The following is a 14,277-nucleotide window of genomic DNA, read 5'->3' on the forward strand; positions in this document are numbered from 1 at the left end:
AGACCACATGCTAGCTCATAGGACATGTCTAAGTAAATGCACAAGAATTAAAGTTATCCCCTGTATATGATCAGACCATAGTGTGATAAAATTGGAGATCAATAACAGAAGAAACTGCAAAACTCCCACAAACATATGGAAATCAAATAACACCCTCCTGACCAACCAGTGGGTCACAGAGGAAATTAAAAAAGAAATTAGACAGTATCTACAAGTAAATGATCATGCCAGTACAAATATAGAGGAATCTATGGGATGCAATGAAAGCAGTTCTATGTGGGAAATTCATAGCAGTGAATGTCCATATTAGGAAAACAGAGATCACTCTGATAAATAACCTAATGTAGAACCTCAAGCTCCTAGAAAAAAAGAGCATAACAAACCCAAAACTCATACAAGAATGCAAATTATAAAGATCAGAGCAGAAATAAATGCATTGGAGACTAGGAGAATGTTGTAAAAAATTAATGCATCAAAGAGTTGGTTTTTGGAAAGAATGAATAAAATCGATAAACTTTTAGCCAACCTTATCAAAAAAGGAAAGAAAAAGCTCAAATAGTGCAATTAAGAATGAAAAAGTTGAAGTCACAACAGACCCAGCAGAAATCCAGAGGATCATCAATACCTACTTCAAGAAACTGTACTCTAATAAAATGGAAAACACAGAAGAAATGGACAGATTCCTAGATACATAGAAATTGTCAAAGTTCAATGAAAAAGATATAGAAATTCTAAACACTCCAAAAACAATGACTGAAATTGAAAATATAATAAAAAATTTACCAACAAAGAAAAGACCAGGTCCTGATGGCTTCTCAGCTGAATTCTACAAGACATTTAAAGAAGAACTATTGCCATTAATCTTTAAACCCTTCAAGGAAATTGAAAGGGAAGCAGGGTTTCCAAATTCATTCATGGAAGCAAGTGTTACTTTGATTCTAAAACCAGGGAAAGACTCAACCCCAAAACAGAACAACAGACCAATCTCCCTAATGAACATAGATGCAAAAATCCTCAACATGATACTGGCAAAGAGAATACAGAGGGTCATCAAGAACATCATACACCCTGATCAAGTAGGATTTATCCCAGCAATAGAAGGATGGTTCAACATTAGTATATCAATAAATGTAATAACTATATTAACAGAGTCAAGGACAAAAACCATATGATCATCTCAGTAGATGCAGAAAAGGCATTTGACAAAATCCAACATCCATTCATGATAAAAACACTACAGAAAATTAGAATAGAAGGTCTTTATCTCAACATGATTAAGGCTATTTATGAAAAAACAACAGAAAACATCATACAAAATAGTCAAAACATGAAAAGTTTCATGCTAAAATCAGGAACAAGATAAGGTGCCCACTATCACCACTCTCGTTCAATATAGTTCTGGAAGTATTAGCCACACTAATTAGAAATGTAAAAGAAATAAAAGGAATAAAGATAGGAAAGGAAGAAGGTAAACTGCCATTATTTGCTGATGATATGATACCCTACATAGAAGACCCAAAAAACTCAGTGAAAAGTCTTCTAGACCTAGTTGACAGATTCAGCAGTGTTTCTGGATATAAGGTCAGCACTCAAACAACAATAGCCTTCTTATACACAAATAGCAGACTCATTGAGACAGATATTTGGGAAACAATTCCTTTTACAATAGTATTGAAAAAAATGAAATATCTAGGAATCAACCTAACAAAGGAAGTAAGGGACCTCTACACTGAAAGCTACAGCACTGTGAAAAAGGAGATTGAGGAGGATATAAGAAAATGGAAAGACATCCCTTGTTCCTGGATAGGAAGAACCAATATAGTGAAAATAGCCATACATCCAAAACTGCTATATAGATTTAATGCAATGCCAATTGAAATTCCAACTATATACTTGACAGAACTAGAGAAAACAATCCAAAAATTCATTTGGAACCAGAAGAGACCTAGAATAGCAAAAGCAATTCTAGGCAACAGAGACATGGCTAGGGGTATCACAGTCACCAACTTGCAACTATACTACAAAGCTACTGTGATAAAAACAGCATGGTGCTAGCAAAGAAACAGACCCAAGGATCAGTGGAACAGACTAGAAGTTGCAGAAGCAACTCCAGACATACTCAGCCACTTCATCTTTGATAGAGGAGTCAACCATCATCACTGGAGGAAAGATAGCCTCTTTAATAAATGATGCTTGAAAAACTGGATTTCAACCTGCCAAAAATTAAAACTAGACCCATACCTATCACCATGCACTAAACTAAGATTGAAGTGGATTAAAGATCTAAATATTAAGAAACACTAAACTTGCTGGAAGATAAGTAAGGTAGAACTCTTGAAGACACTGGCATATGAAAAGACTTTATGAACAAATCCTCAATAGCATGGGAGCTAGCACAAAGAATCAACAACTGGGATCTCATTTTATTAAAAAGTTTCTACCCAGCAAGAGAAACCACCAAGAGAGCTGAGAGACAACCTACAATGTGGGAAAAAAATTTTAGCAGCTGTACCTCAGACAAAGGTCTACTATCTAGAATCTATAAGGAACTGAAAAAAATCAGACTCCCTAAATTCAAAGACCCAATTCAAAAATGGGCTTCTGAAATGAACAGATATTTCTCAAAGAAGTAAAAGCAGCAAATGAATACATGAAAAAATATTCAACATCACTGGTCATTCAAGAGATGCAGATGTAAACAACACTGAGATTCCACCTCACCCCAGAAAGAATAGCTGCTATCAAGAAATCAACCAATAATAAATGCTGATTGGGGTGTGGCAAGAAAGGAACCCTTCTCCATTGTTGATGGGAGTGCAGACTGGTGCAACCACTGTGGAAATCAGTATGGAGATAACTCAAAGACCTAAGGCTAGAGGTCCCATTTGACCCAGCTATTCCCCGGCTGGGTATCTTCCCCAAAGAATTAAAAAAATCATACCGCAGTGATATATGTGTACCCACGTTTATAGCGGCATAGTTTGTAAGAGCTGAAACTTGGAAACAGCCCAAATGCCCATCAACTGGAGACTGGATAAAGAAAATGTGTGTGTGTGTGTTTTAATAAAATGGTGTACTACTCAGCCATAAAGAATGAGAAATTAGAGATGTTTATAGCTAAATGGATGCATATTGAGGTCATACTCTTAAGTGAAATAATAGTCCACATGTGTAAATACTAAATAGTTTCTGTAGTGTGAGAAACTGAAAGTGTAAATAAGGATTAAAATGAACAATACATAATTTGAAATAGGAAGAGGTCCAAAAATGTAAGGGTAGTGGGAGGGGAACAGGAAAGTGAAGAAGGGAAAGGAAAATTTATGAGAAAAGAAAAAAAATTGAAATGAAATTTATATAAATAGGGTAGGGTGGAGCTGGTGAAGGGTGCACAGGTAATGGGGAAAAAATAAGAACCAAGATGCACCATGTACAGGTACAAGCACCCAATGATAAATGTAAACATATTTTACACCTAAAATGTACCAATGAAAGAATAAAAGAAAATGTCTGAAGGAATTTACAGAAAGTGAAAAGTTAGAGAATCAATAAGTGTATTTATGAAAGGCAAAGGATGCCAATACATAAAAATCTATCATATTTCTACATGTTAGCAAGGAAATTCTTAAAAATGATACCACCTAGAATAGCTAAAAATAAAATATTTGGGTAAAAATTGAAAAAATATATATGGTGAAAACTAAAGAAATTGATGAAATGAAAGATGTTAAAGATGTAGAGATATAATATGTTCACGAGTTTAAAGACCCAAAATAAGAAAGAGGTTAATTCAAGCCAATTTACCTACTAATTTAATATAATTCCTATCAAAATACTAGCAAGAAAATAATAATAAAAAAAAAATCCTAGCAAGACTTTTGGAGACACAGACAAATCAGTTCTTACTTGTATTACAAATAGGATACTTCAAAAGAAATTTTAAATAGGATTAAAATTGAAAGAATCACATGTGTGATTTTAAGACATATTACCAAATAAAATAATTACAATAGTGTGCTGGTGGTTTGAGTATAGACATAAGGACCAATGGAACAGGACAGGAACCCAGAAATGGACACATGAGTTATGGCCAGATGATTTTTGACCAAGGTGCAAAAGTAACTCAATGAACCTTTTCAATGAATTATTGGAACATCTGGGCATCCACAGGCGATTTAAAAAGTCCCTCAACTAAACTTTGAAGCTTATACAAAAATCAATTCTAAATGGATCATAAACGTAAAATCACAAGACAACCGAAGGCAGAAGAGAAACTCATTTTGGCCTGTGTTTTGGCAAATAGCTCTTAGCACACCAAAAACCTAACATGTAATAGAACAATTGACAAGCTTGGCTCAGTCCAAGTTAATAAGTTTTGTTGAGAAACACTGCTATAAGAATGGAAAGCCATGGTAAAACACAGGGATGAAGGGCTGGGGTAAAATATTCGCAGGTTATATATCTATACCTGCTGAACACACAAAATTCAGTCTTAATAATGTGAAAAAGATTGAGTAGAGATTTAAAGAACAAGATGTTGTGGGGACAGAAAGAAGAAAGGACATCCAACATCATTAAACTCTAGGTAACTGAGGTCACTATGAAATGCCACTGTACAGCTGTCAGTGACTCAGGGAATACTGCAGGGACGCAGTCCAGGGGGCGGGGCCCTGAGTGCTGCAGGGTGGAGACCAGATGTGCTTCCCACACTGGGTAGTCCCTGCCTCCCTTGTGGTGAGCAGGCCCTGAGGCGGGACCTGGGCCCGCGCCTGGGAAAAGGGAACCTCATGTTCCACAGAAACGAGTACTGAAATATTTTGAGCAACTCTGTGAGCAGTTGACCCAAACTGGAAGCAACACAAGTCCAGCATCCTTCAACCAATGACATGAGGGCAAGGCCATGTTCTACACCTGGACTTCCACTAAGCAAAACTAAAGCAGGAACCTGGGACACACCCATTCAGTGAATCGCACACGCAGTGGCCAACCTTAAATCAACCATGATACTTTACAACTACATTTATATCATTGTCCAGAAGGTAGAACTACTGATGGAAATAAACCAGACACTTTCAGGGTATTAACAAATGGCTGTCACCAGGGAGACTTTTGGGGTGGTGGAATTGCTCTAAATTCTGGTCTTGGTGGTACTTGCATAAATGTATATGTCTATAAACTTACAGAACTGCTCACCAAAAATTTTATTTTATGATAAATGTAAAACATGACATTCCAAAGAAAGCACTGTCTTTACATACATACATGTGTGTGTATATATATATATGTATATATATACATATATATATACACACATATGTATATGTATGTATATATGCACACATATGCACTTTTTGCTCATATTTGGAACCCCACTGGCAGAAAAAATTAAATTTGAAATTCATTTTTCTTTCTGTAATAGCACTTCCAGGATGTGGAAAACGGGAACTATCAGGTGTGGAAAACAGGAATAATGATTAAGAAGGGCCAGGACTGGATGCTTCAGAGAAACATCTGCAAATTTGAGTGTCTCAAGCCTTCCCTTGTTTTACCACTTGGGCCTAGGGGAGAGGTGCAGATTGGGAGTGTAATTACATCTGTAGTGACAGAAGCAAAGCAGGGCAGAGGCAGCTCTGTCAAGTAATCTAGTGATAAAATAAGCAGATCAAATCTGGGCTTGCTGATTAATTCTCTGGCTGCTGGGCTTCTTATGATCATGAGGTCTCCTGTGTATTCCCTGCCTCTGAGACACAGTTAAGTCAGACAGAGGAGGTGAGACCCCTGGGACCAAGCACTCTCCCTGCACTGCACTGGGTCTCCAGAAGGCAGGCACATTAGCAGATCTCTCCCAGGAAATGCACCTCAGAGCCCACCCTAAACTTTTTACTGGTTCTGGTCCACAGTTTGCAGTCTGGCAGCAAAAGTTTAATGCGCCCTTCTGTCCCAGATCTGTCTCCAAGGAGGAGGATGCCAAGCACCTGGGATCATTGTGTTTGAGGGTGTGTTGCTTATCTTAAAGTCATGGTTTGAAAACCTTCCATCTAATTTTAGAGGAAGCTGTTCTAATTACCAGCTAATGTGGTTGGCATTGAATTACTCAGCCACCTCCAGCAAGTCCCCTTCTCCAGAAAGGCAGCCCAGGGAGGAGGCTGGGTTGTTCTCTTGCTCATTTTCACTTGCAATCAAACCCCAAAGCCTGATTGTCCTGTTTCCATGGTATCTTCTAAACCCAAGTCCCAGTCTTCCTTTACACTTAGTTTTAACAAAATTCTCAGAACTGCTTCCTTGAGTTACTAAAATGGGGTTTCTCCTACATTTTCCTAAGACCTATGCTAAACTGCAGCACATAATATGGCTAAAACTTCCCTATTGATGTGTTCATGTTCCCTCCATCTCAGTTAAAGGAAAACCCAAGCTTCTCAGCTTGAGCTCAGCTGAGGACTTGAGTAACCTCTGACACTGCATCCTCTTCTTATTCCCAGCCACCCCAGAAGAACCCTGTAACCAGAGCACTGCTACTGACTCCAAACCCCACTGTTGCTTCTGTGTCCTGTACATTTCTTTTGCTGTATACATGTGCTGCCTTCTCCCCACTCTTTCACTTCCAAACAGATACCTACTCCTATAGGGAATGAAAATCAAGTCAAATTCAGCCACAGAATGTTGATAGCACCAGATTGTCCTGGATTTTCCTATGAGTATTAAATCCATATCACCATTGGCCTAGTATAATAAATGTGCTCAGTGAAGGAAAAAATGAAATGTAAATATCCAAATATGTGAATGATTATCTTTAATATTAGTAACACATTGATAACAATTAATTATTAGTTATAGGTTAATATATATGATACTGTGATAAATAGTTACAAGTTAATTTTGTAATAAATATCAATGTACCATTGTAATATTGTGGCAATAATAAGGCCTGAGGCTGTTTCCCATATTTCACTCACTATAAAATCAACATATCTTGCTAAGTTCTGTATGCATTCATCACCATGCTGAGCACTCTAGCATAAGATAGATGATAGGAAACAGGGCCAGAGATCTTTGCAAAAGGGAAGGGGACAGAGAAATGGAGAGATGTGGGAGTGAGGAGAAGGGGACATAAATAGAATCAAGCTGTGTCACTTGCAAGCACCAGCTCCCCAGAAGAGTGTGACTATTGTGCCCTGCAAATGTAGACCAGTACAAGTAAGAATAAAATAGTATTTCAGCCAACCTCTAGATGTAGACCTGTGCAGACAAGGTCCATTATTAGTAAACAGATAGGTATGTTTTCTCAATTATTAAACTTGGACTTGTGATATTTTGTAAAATATTTGAATAAGTTGAAATATAAAATGGAAAATTTCGTTGCTTATACACATTGACTGAATTACATGTTTTGTATCCAACCCGAGATAATTCCTCTTCATTTTATGTGGCTCAAGAGGCTTTCCATGGTGATTAGACAACCAGAAGGAATCTGCTCACAGGCAGACAGAGGACCTCAGAACAGAGATTTCATCCCAGAGATGTGGGTGATGTAATGTCATTACCAAACTCACAGGACCAGTTCTGCCCCTGCAGAGGCAGCATAAGTTGGGCTGGGCCCTGCAGGACAGGCTCGCTGAGCCCAGCCCTGCTCCTTGCCTTCCCCAGGCCTGTGTGTCCTCTCCCTACACATGGGATGAAAGGTCCTGAGTTACTGACAATCCCAGGGCAGGGGCTTCACAGCACCCCCTTCATCTGACAGCGCCCATCTCATCTTTCTTCCCAAGGAAAGAGTTCAGGGACCAAGATTTTAGTGAGTTCCTACAGTGGAGAGATTAAGAAGGAAAATTTCAAGACCCATATTTGGCAGTGTCCAACTAAACCCAAAATGTTTCATATAAGTTATGGGTCTTAGGAGTTCTTGGATAAGTTTGAATCCCTTGCCTAATTTTTGTTTAATACCAGTAATTTCAAAAATGAGGTGTTTCCATCTTTGTGACCTTTCTGTCAGGGAAACTGAAATGCAGCTGTGTGGGGGCTTCCATTAATGGCATTGCTGCTGGAAATTGGAGGATTACTCTCCCTTTTGACAAAGGACATCCAGTGCCTACTCCCCTCACCCTACCCTATGCAGAGCCCACAGTCACTACCTGAGGGCTTGTCCCTGTCTCCTGGACCACTTGAGTCTGACCTAACTACAGCTTCAGTAGACAGTGGTTCCCTGGATATCCCAGCTTCCGAGAGCCAACCTCACACACAGGGACCCACAAGCCAGGGGCACCCTCCATCAGTGCTGCCTTCATTCTGAGCCTGAGTGTTTCCACCTAGGACTAGGGCCACCTGGAGAGAGCAGATTCTCACATCTCTCTGTAACTCAAAGAAGAGGGAAACTGCCTCTGGGAGTGGAACTGTAAGAGAAAACATCACAGCAGAGTGCATTCCACCTGCTCACACCAGCACCTGCCAGAGACATCTTTGCTTCTCTTGCTGTGCTGAGAATCAAAAGCATAACCAAGGTGAGCTTTCCACTCCTGGGTTTCCACCAGCCACAGACTTGTTAAGACTACATGCTTGCAGTGCAGGAGGACCACATTCACCTCAGGGAGTGGGCACCTGTATATAACATTCTTTCTATTCCTCTTGCCCTCCCCACCCACCTCCCTCCCCCCATCTCTAGTCCCCTCTCCCCATCTTCATCATTTTTATTGCTATTGTTGTATCCACATGATGTGGCCATCAAAGTTGAATATAAACTAGCTCCTTGAGAAGGAGTAGAGTTGAAGGAGTAGCTGTTGAAATGACCAGCTACCTAGAGTAACATCATAGATTCTGTCCCGGGGTGTGTCATTCCAAAAGCTGACACACCTCCCCAAGCAGCCCTCTGGAGACACTTCAGCTGTGACCATGTCAAGATGGTGCAAATGGTCAAGCAAACTCTCCCTGTCCAACCGGCAACCTAAAGGATACTGCCCACCTATGGGGTGGGAAGGCTGGGCCACATCTGGGACAGGGTGCTGTGCTTTGCTGATGTTTACTCCTCCCACTCTGGAAAGCCACCAAGGTCATGGATTAAAAAGTCCTTCCAGAAAAGAAAGCACACTGGTATTGTCTCACTTCCTTGCATCCAGGATCATTTGCTGACCACCCAGTGCTTGATGTGATGGAATCAGTCCTTTAGTACAGAGAACCTCAGCTGTGGGTGATTCCCTGGGGTACAGATGTGCACAAGGGTCAGAGACACCCAGAGGCAGATCCCAGTGCATGGGAGGGTGGGCTTCCAGTGTTCATTCTGCTCTGCTTTTTTTAAAATTTTAGTTCCAATTTTATTAGGATCAGTTTTTGAGGAGTAAAAGCACTTAACACAGAAGCCTCCAAATGTAGAATAAAATTTGTAGAATTACATCCATAAAATATCACTACTGCTGTTAAATCAAAGAAAATGAGATGTGGCTGGTTCAAACTTAATTCCTGTAATTTTGGTTGCTCTGGTACCAGGGGTTCATTGATGATATTAAATTAGACCAAAAATTACTTGTTTTGAGCATCTTATTCTTCATAGACAACCACAGTGGCTACACTGAGATTGTGAGACATTCTTCAGCTCCCTACAATATGTTCCTTCTACTCTGAACATTCATCCTCCCCATGGTTACAGACACAGCTAGACAGAAACCCTGGCAAATGACCACACAGGCTGAGTATTCCTGCTCTGAAATCCAAAATGCTCCAATACCCAAAACCTGAGCACCTCCTGATGGCCAAGGGGAAAATTACACCCTGACTTCATGAGTCAGGTGGCAGCCAGAGCAAAGATACAAGGACGGTACTGGATCAAATCACTTCCAGGCTGTATGTAGAAGGTATATATGACATGCAAGGAAATTTCTCATTTAGACTCATGGGCACCTCGAGACATGGGATCACATGCATGCAAATGTTCCAAAATCCAGAACAAAACCCCAATGCAAAGCATTTCTGGCCCATGGCATTTAGATAAGGGGTATCAGCCTGGGATACTCAAGGGACCCCTCCCTGGGCCTCCCCAGCCCCTTCCTGTCAGCCAAGAGCTTCATTGCTCCCTCCTTAACATTCTGGTTCTGAAGAGCATCAATGAGGGGGGTTGATACTTGGTGTGACAATGTATAGAAGTGGGTGAGGAACTTGCCCTGGTCCTGGGAGTAGCTGTTGGCTGGCTGCAGGTACATGTAGATGATGGAGCTGTAGAAAAGTGAGACCACTGTCAGGTGGGAGGAGCAGGTTCTGAAGGCCTTCTTACACCCTGCAGCAGACTTGATCCTCAGCACAGCAGCTGTGATCATGCCACAGGAGACAAGGATCAGGGAGGGGACACTGGAAGGAGGGCGACCCCGGGACAATGGTGCAGGCTTCCAACAGCACAGAATCTTATAGGACAAGGCAATGAGAGCAGTCATCTCACAGATAAAGTGGTTCACCCAGTGCCACCCACACCTGGACAAAAAAAACTCTGCTAAAGTTTTTACTGCCTATTCTTCAGATAAAAGACTACTATCTAGAATATATAAAGAACTAAAAAATCAGAATCCCCCTAATTTAAAGACCCAAACTGAAATGAATAGAAATTTCTCAGATGAAGAAGTAGAAATAGTGAATAAATATAGGAAGAAACATTCAACAAAAAATGTAGAGAGTGAAGAAACAACTTGTAGACTGGGAGGAAGTATTTGGAATCCATATACTGATATGTGACTAACGTAGAAATATGTAAGGAACTGAAGGAAATCAATATGCAGAACACAAATAATCCAGTCCAAAGGGATGGAGCACCTACATAGACAGTTCTCAGAAGAAATGTAAAATACCAGTCATCAGGAAATATAAATAAGGAGGCATTATCTAGCATGTGTTAAGATGGCTATTGTCACAAAGACAAAAGGTGACAATGTGAGTGAGGTGTAGAGTAAAGTCACCCTGAGCCCCATTGATGTGTTTGCACCTTAGCACCTGGGCAAGTTGTGGTGAGTGATGAACTCCATAGGATTAGGTTTGGAATGCCATCAGTGTGGTGTTAGTTTTATAGCAAAAGAGAATGTGAGAGTTATGGGGTCATGTAAGCCTATACCCTAAGAGGGCAGCATGTGAAGTTATGAGAGACAAAGAGGAAAGTGAAGTGGAGAGACCAGAAAGTCAGAAGTGCCAAAAACATGAATCAGCAGTTGGGAAGAATACAAAAGAAGCAGACCAAAGCAAGAGACAAACACAGCAGGCCAAATATTACAATGCAGAGGTCCCTTAAAACACTAACTATAGAGTCACCACATGATCCTCACCCTTGTATCTAAGGAATGGAAAACTGGTCAGAGAAGCTGTTTATTGGTAGCACAATTTGAAAGGATGAATCTCCCTACCTGGCTACTCGTTTTTCTCTCTGGCTTCTTGCTGCCACAATGCTATCAACTTCTCTGCATGGCAGGCCTTTCCACCATGTGTAGTTTCTACCTTGGAGCAAGACAACCAGGGGCTATGTCCATGCATCAAATTCATCTTGTCCAATGTCTCATCTGAGAATGAAGACAAAATCTTAGCTGCGAGCCCCTGTCAAAATTGAAATGAAAGTTAAAGACTGCTGGCATACCATGGCATAGGGTAAGCATTCTTGTTCCAAAAGGAAGAAATAGAAGACCCAGTAACTGAGTGGAGCCAACAAGGGATTAGAGTGTGTATAATTTGCAGTTTCTAAAGTTACTTACAATAATAAAAATTATTATGAAATGTTATTTATATAAACAATTACAGCCACTTTGCTTATCATGAAAAACAATCTCTCTGTACTTTCGTGTTTTGAATGGATTTAGGACACTGAGGCAGCCAGGACAGTGCAACTAAAGACACCAGGAAAGACTGCATAAAAAGACAGAAGCCTGTCTCTTTGGCATGGCTAATATTTAGGTAGTGTCTCATTGAACATTCCTTTCCAATAATTTTAACGAATGTAGAGAGTCACTTTTTCATCACTGGGATGAAATCCAAAACATCTGCAACCTAAATGCATTCTGGATAAAGAGATAGACATGAGTCCTTGAGGGCCAGGGTTGGAATGTTATGGCTCAGATAAAAAATGTCCCCCATGTGTTCAGAGTTTGGACTTTTGGAAGATGCTTGTTGACTCCAGACCTGATGGTGCTGCTAGGAAGAGGAATCAATCTACTAAAGGAACAGCAGGTTTCTCTTCATAGATGCATTTAGTTTTTTGGGTCTTCTATGTAGAGTATCACATCTTCAGTAAATAATGACAGTTTAACTTCTTCCATTCCTATCTTTATTCCTTTTATTTATTTATCATGTCTAATTGCTGTGGCTAATGTTTCCAAAACTATATTGAACAGGAGTAGTGATAGTGAACATCCTTGTCTTTTTCCTGAGTTTAGCATGAAAGTTTTCAGTTTTTGACCATTTAGAATAATGTTGGCTTTACATTTTTCATTGATAGCTTTTATCAATTTGAAATAAAGACCATCTATTCCAATTTTCTGCAGTGTTTTAATCATGAATTGGTGTTGGATTTTGTGGAATGCTTTTTCTGCATCTACTGAGATAATCATATGGTTTTGGTCCTTGACTCTGTTAATATAGCCTATTACATTTACTGATATACCTATGTTGAACCATCCTTCATCACTGGGATAAATCTGACTTGGTCAAGGTGTGTGATCTTCTTCATGACCCTCTGTACTCTGTTTGCCAGTATCTTATTGAGGACTTTTGCATCAATTTTCATTGAGCAGATTGGTTTGTAGTTTTCTTTTTTTAGTTGATTCTTTTTCTGCTTTTGGAGTCAAAGTAACACTTGCTTCCAGGAATAAATTTGGAAATATTCCTTTCCTTTCAATTTCATTGAAGTGTTTAAAAAGTAGTGGCAACAGTTCTTCTCTAAATGTCTTATAGAATTCAGCACTGAAGCCATCAAGATCTGGGTTTTTTCTTTGTTGGTAAATTTTTAATTACATATTCAATTTTACTGATTGTAATTGGGGTGTTTAGGTTTTTTTTCTTTTTTGAACTGGGGATCAAATTCAGGACCTTGCACTTGAGAGGCAGATGATGGAACCACTGAGCTAAATCCACAAGCTGGAATTATTTATCTTCTTTGTTCAACTTTGCTAATTCATATGTATCTAGAAATCTCTCCATTTCTTCTGTGCCTTTCATTTTATTAGAGTACAGGCTATTTAAGTACATATTGATGATCCTCTGGATTTCTACTGGTGCAATTGTGACCAAATTTTTCATTCTTAATTTCATGGATCTGAGGCTTTTATTTCCTTTTTTTTGATAAGATTGACTATTGATTTTATATATTCTTTTGAAAAACCAACTCAGTCACAATTTTGATAAGCCCAAAAGCTAACCCTAGCTAAAATAATTAGGAAAGAATGTCACTGAAGAACTTCTTTGAAAACGCAGAGCAACTGAATTATTTGAGAGCAGAAGTATGTAAGACTGCTGACAAAAGAAAAGCTGAATTTAAAAGAAAATATGAGTCCTCCTTAACCTCCAGATTCATTGCCAAAGGAGATTCATATTCTCCATGCCCACTTTGTGTAATTTGCCTTCATTAGCTATCACCCATTTGTGAATGAAGAGAATCCACTTTGTCTGTGCTAGAAGAGGGTCAACTAAACTGCTTGAGACTTCAAATGATAGTGGTGTTTAAAGTGCTGAAAATCACTTCCAATCTTTCTATGTTCTGAATTACAATTAAGACAGGATATAGTGAGTTTGCCATAAAAGCACTGAGCAGCCTGCTTCCATGTCCAGTGTTGTGTGTTTGTGGAGCAAGGTTTCTGCAGTGACAGAAATCACCCCCAAAATATCTTGGAGTAGAAAGGACATCAGGAAAACTCTGCAGACATCCCTCTCTCCCATCACACCCATGGAAGAATCTATTGTCAGGAATCAAACTCTGAGCCCCACTGATCCTGCATTATGGTGAGCTGTATAATTCATTATATAGTATAAGAAAATAATCATAAATATGAAGGGCACAATTAATTTGTGTGCTTGAATCATCCGAAAACTATCCCCACCCACTATCCATGGAAAAATCATCTTCCATGAAATTGGTCACTGAAACCCAAATGGTTGGGAACCACTGAAATAATTGGACTAAGCCAATCACAGTATTGAAAGCAACATAGTATTATATTGCTCTGAAATAGTCAAAGAATCCAAAAGTGCAGAGAGAGGTAGTAGAATGGTAACTGCCAGAGTCAGGGAGGGAGAAAGAAGTTTGATTTGCAGCTCTGATCTGAGTCTTGTCAGATG

At 39.5% G+C, this 14,277-nt stretch overlaps 1 protein-coding gene across 1 annotated transcript in view; it reads left to right on the plus strand.

The window, feature by feature from the left end:
• Positions 1 to 14,277, plus strand: part of LOC147826841 (putative olfactory receptor 2B3) — a 52,414-nt gene that overhangs the window by 33,096 nt on the left and 5,041 nt on the right. The window lies entirely within an intron of this gene.

The sequence above is a fragment of the Heterocephalus glaber genome, unplaced genomic scaffold (genome assembly GCF_053883595.1).
Source record: "Heterocephalus glaber isolate CG9 unplaced genomic scaffold, H.glaber_assembly_v1.0 deba00001461, whole genome shotgun sequence".
Taxonomy (NCBI): domain Eukaryota; kingdom Metazoa; phylum Chordata; class Mammalia; order Rodentia; family Bathyergidae; genus Heterocephalus; species Heterocephalus glaber.